Here is an 8986-nt window from a genome sequence, read left to right on the forward strand (position 1 = left end):
CAAGCAGATTTAGTAGCACTTCCAAATCATTTTCAAAGTATCTACTGCCCCAACTATTGTAAAGTTGCATATAATGTGGTCATATTAAAATGTTGTCATGGATATATGTAGTTCTAAGCATCTCAGCCAGGGGTGAAATGCTCCCGGTTTGGACCGGATCGCCCGATCCAGTAGCAATGATGGCGGGTGGTTCGGAGAACCGGTAGCAAAAATCCCTGTGCCCCACCCCCAAACCCAGCTGAGCTGTGCAATCATCAGAGGCTTTTTTTTTTTTTTACTTTTAAAAGCATTTTTTCTACAACTTCTTCGGCTGAAGAGGTTGTAGGAAACAAAATGCCTTTAAAAGCCTCTGGCGATCCCAGCTGAGTTGCCTGATCGTCAGAGGCTTCTAAAAGCATTTTTTCTGCAACCTCTTAAGGTTGTAGAAAAAATGCTTTTAAAAGTTAAAAAAAAAAAGTTGGCCACGACCATCCAGTCACATTAACACCCCCCCCCCAAGCCATGCCCAAGAACCGGTAGTAACAAATTTTACATTTCATCATTGATCTCAGCACACTTCCTCAAGAATGATTACAAGTGAGGACTACAGTAATCTGTGTGAGGACCCCATCTATATTGCCTGCAAAGCAGAGCAAAGCAGATTAAAAGTGAGCTTTCTTTTCCATATGGATCCAGATAAAGTCACAAAATAGAAAGACCTGCAAATAGAAGTGACTCTGTAAGAGAAAGGTGAATTATTGAGAAGTCATTTTACTCCATAGAAAGACTTTTTTTTTTTTAATTTGATTTATATGCCGCCCTTCTCCGAAGACTCAGGGCGGCTTACAATGTGCTCAGCAATAGCCTTCATCCTTTTGTATATTTATACAAAGTCAGCTTATTGCCCCCACAAACTGGGTCCTCATTTCACCTACCTTAGAAAGGATGGAAGGCTGAGTCAACCTTGAGCCTTGGCTTTCATAGATATCATAATTTATAACCTCTTAATAGCAATAGCACTTACAGCCCACTTCAGCATATTGTCCTCAACAATCTGGGTCCTCATTTTACCAACCTCAGAAGGATGGAAGGCTAAGTCAACCTTGAGTCGGTGAGATTTGAACTGCCAAATTGTAGGCAGCCAGCAGCCATGGAAGAATGGCTGCAGAAGTTGATGGAGTTAGCAGAGCTGGCTAAACTGACTGCTTTGATTAAAGACAAAACCACACATACTTTTGTTTCTATTTGGAAACCGCTTCTGGACTTTGTGCTCAAGATGGGGGGGTGGGGAATGAAACTTTGACTTTGGGTTTTACCAATTAGATAGATTTGTGGTTATAGAAATGGCTACTTTATACTACTAGGTAAAAGTAAAAAGTTGAGGTTATGATCTTATTCTACAGCACCAAAGGGAAGTCAAAGCTTTTTCTTTCTTCTTCCCCTTTTTCCTGCACTTTCCCCTTCTTTTTCCCCTCCCTTATCTTTCTTATTATTTTCTTTTGCATTTTTGTATTTTATATCATTAAATTAAAAAAAAAACACTAGGGAAATGCAAAGGGTGTTTCTGTGCAATGAGATCATCTGCAAACTTCAAGGAAAGACTTATAGCCTCTATGAACTGATTCTGAGTTTTCCCAACTCTGATGGATTCCAGGCGTGGTAGTACTCACATATCTGGGGCTGCCAGGTATAGGAAAGAGAACGTGGGAATTGTTGAATGTAAATATTAGATAGCATTTATGCCTACCGTGTTTAGATTTTTCTCATTGAAACCACCAACCAGAAAAAGAGCTTGCTTGCAGATCATGCTTACTGGTTGGTAACTGCACATTCGAGCCAGCTGTACTCTCAGTTTGGGGCTCAGCAAGCAGAATTCTTTTGTGCCAAATATAATCTATACACAAATCGCAAAGAAGGTTCACATTTTGAATATTACATGCATTTTTAAGATGTTGCTCTAATTCAGACATGCTGAGGATTCAGTTTCTGAACTTGCTTCTGAATTTCTTTCTGTGTTTGTTGAGCAAGATCAAGAGAGAAAGAAGTACAAGAATGAAGGCAAATATATGTGTTCCAGGATAATGTTGCAAGATCGAATCTGAGTCACTCACCGGGAGTATGATAACTTTTTAAAAAGCATTTACTAGAAGACAAATAGATGGGGGGGTCCCAGTGGTGAAATGTAAAATTTGTTACTACCGGTTCTGTGGGCGTGGCTTGGTGGGGTGGGGGGGTAATATGACTGAGTGGGCATGGCCAACTTTTTTTTTTTTTTACTTTTAAAACCATTTTTTCTACAACCACTTCGGCTGAAGAGGTTGTTAAAAAAATGCTTTTAAAGCCTCTGACGATCCCAGCTGACTTGCCTGATCGGCAGAGGCTTTTTTTCCTTTTAAAAACATTTTTTCTATAACCACTTCAGCCGAAGAGGTTGTAGAAAAAATGCTTTTAAAAATAAAAAAAAGCCTCTGATGATTGCGCAGCTCAGCTGGGCAATGGGGGTGGGGGAGCAGGGATTTTTGCTACTGGTTCTCCGAACCACCCGCCTCCATCGCTACCGGATTGGGCGATCCAGTCCAAACCAGGAGCATTTCACCTCTGGTGTGTCCCCTATCATTTACTCTCATCTGCCAACATTAGTATGTCCGGGGGAATAAAAGCATAGAGGCCACGCCCACAAATCAAAGCTCTTCTCCTTTTTATGTACTCATGCCATCTATGAATATACAAAAGAGTAGAGCTTCAATCTCACAGTTGCAGCTGCCACCTTGACTTTTTAAATCCCACCCTTGATGCTCTATTCTCCAAGTATACTACGGTAACAATTTTTTCTTCTTAACTTTTCTGGACTGTGGTGCAACAAAGAGATCTAGCAAACAAAATGGAAGCTACATTCTTCCCCCCTCTCTCCCTCCACTGTCTTTTGGACATGATCAGGATCAAATCCAGCTCCTTCCTTAGGCTAATTCTATCAGATCCAAATTGACCAAGCCCACCTCAGACCTGCCAAGCCATCTAAATCAAAGAACAGAAGTCTCCCTCAACAGTTCATAGCACAGTCCAAGGGCAGCCCTAACAAGGGGATTACAATAGAGAAAAACTCCATCTTTCCATCCTTGGTCAGGAACATTCACCTGATTATCCCAACCTTTTTCCATCCTCTCTCAGTTGATGACTTCAACTTTCCATCTCCTTAACAGTGGACTTCTCCAACTTTGCCTAACAATAAATACAGCCCCAGGTACACTGACGAGAAAATGATCAACTTCTCTGTACAGGTCAGAAAATCAGACCCTAGGATTTCACTTTGTAACTCTCAATTTCTATAAAAAATCTTTGCTTTCCCATTATTTGAGGTTCCTCTTTTCTGTTAAGCAGGGTTTCTCAAACTGTGAGGTGTACCTTCCTTGGGGAGGTAGTGACAGAATCCAGGGGAGGTGTGAAAAACCTTTCATTTATATTGTTACAACAACTGCACCTTCAAGTTTCATTCTACTGTTTTCATTTGTGTTTACTGTAGTCTTTGGATGTTTAAAAGAGATGTGTACAATAAGATTATCCTAAACAGAGATGTGATGGCAAAATGTTTAGGAACCCTTGCTATCAACTGAGGCCTAACAACCATTGCAATCAATATGGGGTTCTTTTTCCAGTATTGTACTCTATACTTCTCAATTTTCCATAACAGGCCGGTTTAGCAAAGGGGGGAAAGAGGGGGGGGAGTCACTATACATCACGTGGTGATGCTGTGAGTTTGAAACTCCTGATGTAGAGCTACCCTACAGTGCTGATCGGTTACTACATTGGAACATGACAGTTTGATTGCTGATGCTTAGCTACGAAGTTTGGAGATGAATGTTACATGGAATTATGAAGAATCACAACAGCCTTTTTCTTCTTTGGCTGGGACTTTGTCCAAGATGCATCAGTTTTGTGCAATGTGTTTTAGCTGATGACCTGATTTCATTTGTCTGTGTGTCTACATGAATATATGTACACAAACATACTCATATAAATACAGTACATACACATTAGTGAGCCAAATCTTGGAAAATCAACACAAACTGGGATAAGGGAATAATTATTTTTCTTACAATTCATATATCCTGGGGATCCTGTTCAAGGGCAAGTAGTAGCCATCCTCTGTAAGGACTCCTATTCTTCTGTTAGATATCCCCAGAATTGAATTATCTCACTATATAAAGAATTGAATTATCTCACTATATAAAGAGAACCTTCTTCCATCACCTTCTTCCAAAGCAAAGCACAAAGTTGCTGGTGGTTGAAACCAAAGTTCATGAAACGTTCAACCTTAAAGACTTCCATATATGCACAAATATCAAAATCATTGTCACATAGTCAAAGCACATTAGCTACATATATGTTGGTATCAGCATAATAACGGGAACAAAGCCTTTCAGAAGTACATATGGACTTTAGGGAAAAAAATGCTAAGGGGAAAATAAATCATCATAATCATTTCTAATCCCGTTCATGTGCCACTGCTGCCTAATTGTTGGGAAGAGGGTGAAAATTCTGAAAGGCAGTTAGAATACATTGTTAAAAAATGAGTATGCCTGAATCCCAAAATCCCACCTGTAACGTTAAAGGCTGCTTTATCTGGGCTGCAAACATTCTGCAAACCACTAGATAAGAGGAAAAGGAGATCGACTTTTTCCATCTAAATGGATCTTCTTGCCATCTGCAGCCTGGATACAAAGGCCCTAGAAAAGGCTGTGGTTGTATATAAACATATGTAGCAGATTGGTATAAACACTTTTTGAGAGCTCAACTCCCTATATTCATGCGGGATTCAGGATTTATTTTTCAGCTGGTTTCTACTTCTTCTGACCTCACATTTTCATGGGCATGAATCATAAGCAGCAATAGCCATTATTATTATTTTATTTATTTGTCAAGAACATATTTTTGTGGTTGTTAGTTGTGAAGTCGTGTCTGACTCATCGCGACCCCATGGGCAACGTTCCTCCAGGCCTACCTGTCCTCTACCATCCACTGGAGTCTATTTAAGCTCACGCCGACTGCTTCAGTGACTCCATCTAGCAACTTCATTCTCTGTCGTCCCCTTCTTCTTTTGCCCTCAATCTTTCCCAGCATTAGGCTCTTCTCCAGTGAGCCCTTCCTTCTCATTAAGTGGCCAAAATATTTGAGTTTCATCTTCAGGATCTGGCCTTCTAAAGAGCAGTCAGATCTCCTCTAGGACTGACTTGTTTGATTGCCTTGCAGTCCAAGGGACTCGCAGGAGTCTTCTCCAGCACCATAGTTCAAAGGCCTCAATTCTTTGGCGCTCAGCCTTTCTTATGGTCCACAAAAACACATTAGGTAATATATATAAGTATAAGCATGAATTGAATACATAAAATAGATACAAATAGAGGAAAAATTAGGACATATCCTGGAGCACCTGAAATATTTAACTGAAAACAGTTAAATATTTTAGGGAAGAGATCCAGTTCAATTTGAAAAATGCACACCAGGGTTCAAAGAGTTGTATTCCACTGTAAGCACTGTAGCAACAACCAAGGGGAAAAAAGCATTTGGACGAACTATAATGTATTTAAAGGTAAAGTAGTCAATATATTCTACTGAGGGAGAGGAAATCAGCTTTTTAAAAAGTTCATAACACTGCTAAGTTCCCTGGCAGATTTCATCTGTTAATTGAATCAATTAAATCAGCCATTACTGAATTTAGCTTATTCATTACAAGCTGAAGGATTATATTTTCAAAAGCTCTTTAGCACATATATAATTACAATGTAATCAAGAGACAAAAGGACAAGTCACTACATATTCAAGGAAACCACATACAAAAATTCTCATTTGGCAATGCAAGGCCTTTCCAAAACAATTTGTGCTTTGATGTATTTTCATAATATATTAGCATGAAAGTGTATTTACTTATCTAGAAGATAAAATAATCTTCAAGCATTTTAAAAATTAAAGAATTCTGCCAACAATTCTTTTTATTTCTTTTCCCATTATCTTTTCTAGGATAACAGAAGGGGAGGAGGAGGTGGTGATTCAAGAATTACAGCCACTTACTCCATTTAATAGTTAAGTTCTTCAAATTTCCTCAACACTTTTCGTCTTGAGGCTTATCATATTCAATATTCAGAAAACATTGATACAAATATTACCAACTTTCTGTGTTGAGTATACAAAAAATGGCTTCTATTTTTCATAAGGAAAAGAACTGATAATTGAACCATGAAGGACATCAAGTTCTATTTTTTAAGAACTAGAATGAGAGGATATTTGACTAAAATTGCCTCTGTCAATTTCCTTTAGCAGCATGTCAGAAAGTAGATAGTCTAATTATTCTGAATTTTAAAATATTCTGGATTGGATATTATCAATATAATCTTGTCAGCAAACAAACCAAAACTCACCTCAACAATCCTTTAAATTGTTCCATTGTTCTCCTTTTGGATATCAAACAATACTATTTCTCTGTTGCTTTATAAAACTTATCTGAAGACAAGTTTTAATGTCCCTTCTTGTTAACCAAAATTTTAAAGATGAGTTTGCAACATTTGTTTAATAAATGCTAGATGTCAGTCTAATTAGACTTAGTCCCACCTTTATAATGTTTGCCACATCTTAAATTGGCTTCATTATTCACTATAAACAACCGCCTATAATATTAATAAATTTACTTCATTTTGACAGGATTTAGAAAAGCAATTTACATTTGGGTTTGGTCTTAAAAGAAGTTTTCATTGTAATTATCTTATTTGTGCTTCCTTACTTTGAAAAGAAATAGAAACTTCAGCATATTTAGAAAAACATCTGTGTCAGGTTTCAAGGACGTCTCAAATAAATTGCATTTCAAATAAAGTCTTTGAAGAAAACTCCCATTTATTAAGCATGACATTCAAAGTCCGACTCCATCGCAGCCAACACTGACTTTCAGACCCAAAACCCTCCCTTTCCATTCCCCACTCCCCTGCACTCATTGGCCATCTTCCAAGTCACTCTACCCCTAATCTACTGCTCCAGCTCAAAGGAATTTCCCCCCTCCCATCCCATCTCCTAGGGAATATTATCTACAGGGAAAATAAGTAGGTGAAAAGTCAAACATCCCTTTCCTTCTTATGTCAGCACTAGAGTAAATGCAGCTTGAAGTGCTGACAATCTGCTTCTCATAGGATTTTCCTTCTACACTTGCAGAAGAATCACCTTGAATGAGGAATTGGAATACAGGAACAAAAAATGTGGATGATGCAATTTTTTTTGGGGGGGGGTGCATTATCAGTTGAAACAAATGCTATTGTGCTTCAATCCAGACAGCTGTTATTGCATCTTCTCTCATATCAGACATGCAATATTCATACATTTATACCTACAACCAGCCTATAAATGTCTGAGAATTCAAATCAACTGCACAACCAATCAGCAACAGCACCAAATTTCAACCAAACCACAACCCCCCCAACCAGCACTTCACCTCCCAATGACCTTCACCTGATGTGACCTCCCTATCACAAGACCCCTCTAAGACCAATGGTGGGTTGCCCCCGGTTCACACCAGTTCTATAGAACCGATAGTAAACCCAGCGAGACGCTCCGCCCACTGACCCTGACGTCAGCAAAATGCTTCTGTGCATGCCTCATTGCGAACCGGTAGTAAAGGTAAGTAGAACCAGTGGTGGGTTCCTCCCGGTTCAGCCCGGTTCTCCCGAGCTGGTAGCGATGATAATATGACATCACTGAACCGGTTCTCCCCCCCCGCTCCCCAGGCCCACCCCCCCTGTTATTTTTACCTTTTATTTGGCCCCACCCCCAATCTATTGCTGCCTCCTGAGTCCCAGCTGATGGCTAGAGGGGAAAAAACTGTTTAAACTCTTTGCCGCGGGACTTCAAAGGGCCGCCCTACAGCTGATCAGTTTTAAAAGAAAACAAATGAGTAGACCGGTGCCTGCAAAAATAAATGGGTAGACCAGTGCCTGCAAAAATACATGAGTAGAATCAGTGCCTGCAAAAATACATGAGTAGATCAGTCCCTGCAAAAATACATGAGTAGAGCAGTGCCTGCAAAAAGTAAATGGGTAGATCGGTACAGCTCTGCAAACTGTTAAAAGCCCGATAGACTTTTACCTCTGCTCAATCCTAAATAATTGTCACATGTCCATCAAGCCACGCCCACAAAATAAGCCACGCCCCCAGAACCGGTAGTAAAAAAAATTAGAACCCAGCCCTGAGTAGAACCCACCCCTGCACAAGACCTTTGTCAACCTTCAGGGTTGCCAACCTTCACCTGACGTGGCCCACACCTGACCCATCACTAAACCCTCACCTGACATGACCGTCCCATCACAAGACCTACTGCCCACACTAAACCCTTATAAGCAGAAGAACACCAACACTGACATTCCCTAAATTCCGCTAAAGATGTTACCTAGCCTGGTAAGGAAAAAATTTGCAAACCAACCCACAAGCTTCGAGAATGAACACCCATTTTTATCCTACACCTGAGCTACAGATATTTGCCACTATTGCATTGATATCTGTACTGCGGTTTTCTAATCATACGTGGTGTGCAGTGGTGGGTTGCTACCGGTTCGTCCCCGGATTGGGTGAACGGGTAGTGGCGGTGGCGGGAGGTGGGAGGCTTCGCCCACGACGGGTTTTGAAACCCACCCCTTTTGGTGTAAGGGGACAGGCTGCCTATAAAATGGGCAGCACCTGAGCTGATGGTGCTTTGTCCCTTTAAAACCTCTTCCTAGCCAACTCAGCAATGTGTGGCTACAAAAGCTGAGCAGAGAAGCAGTTGGGTGTGGTGGTGTTAGCGTGGTGTTGATGTGGGGGTGAAAGTGGTTTGTGTTTGTTTGGGGAATTAAAAAAGCCGGTAGCAGCCTAAGGCAAATAAAAGAGTTACTATTTTCTAGAAGTAAATACAGGAGGAACAGGAATTGCATAAATCAACCTGTCTTCCCTACCGTTTCCCTTTCCTAATTTAAATCCTACAAAATTTAGCCACTTTGTG

The sequence above is a fragment of the Pituophis catenifer genome, unplaced genomic scaffold (assembly GCF_029215685.1).
Source record: "Pituophis catenifer annectens isolate HBS135680 unplaced genomic scaffold, rPitCat1.0.hap2 SCAF_6, whole genome shotgun sequence".
Classification (NCBI taxonomy): Eukaryota; Metazoa; Chordata; class Lepidosauria; order Squamata; family Colubridae; genus Pituophis; species Pituophis catenifer.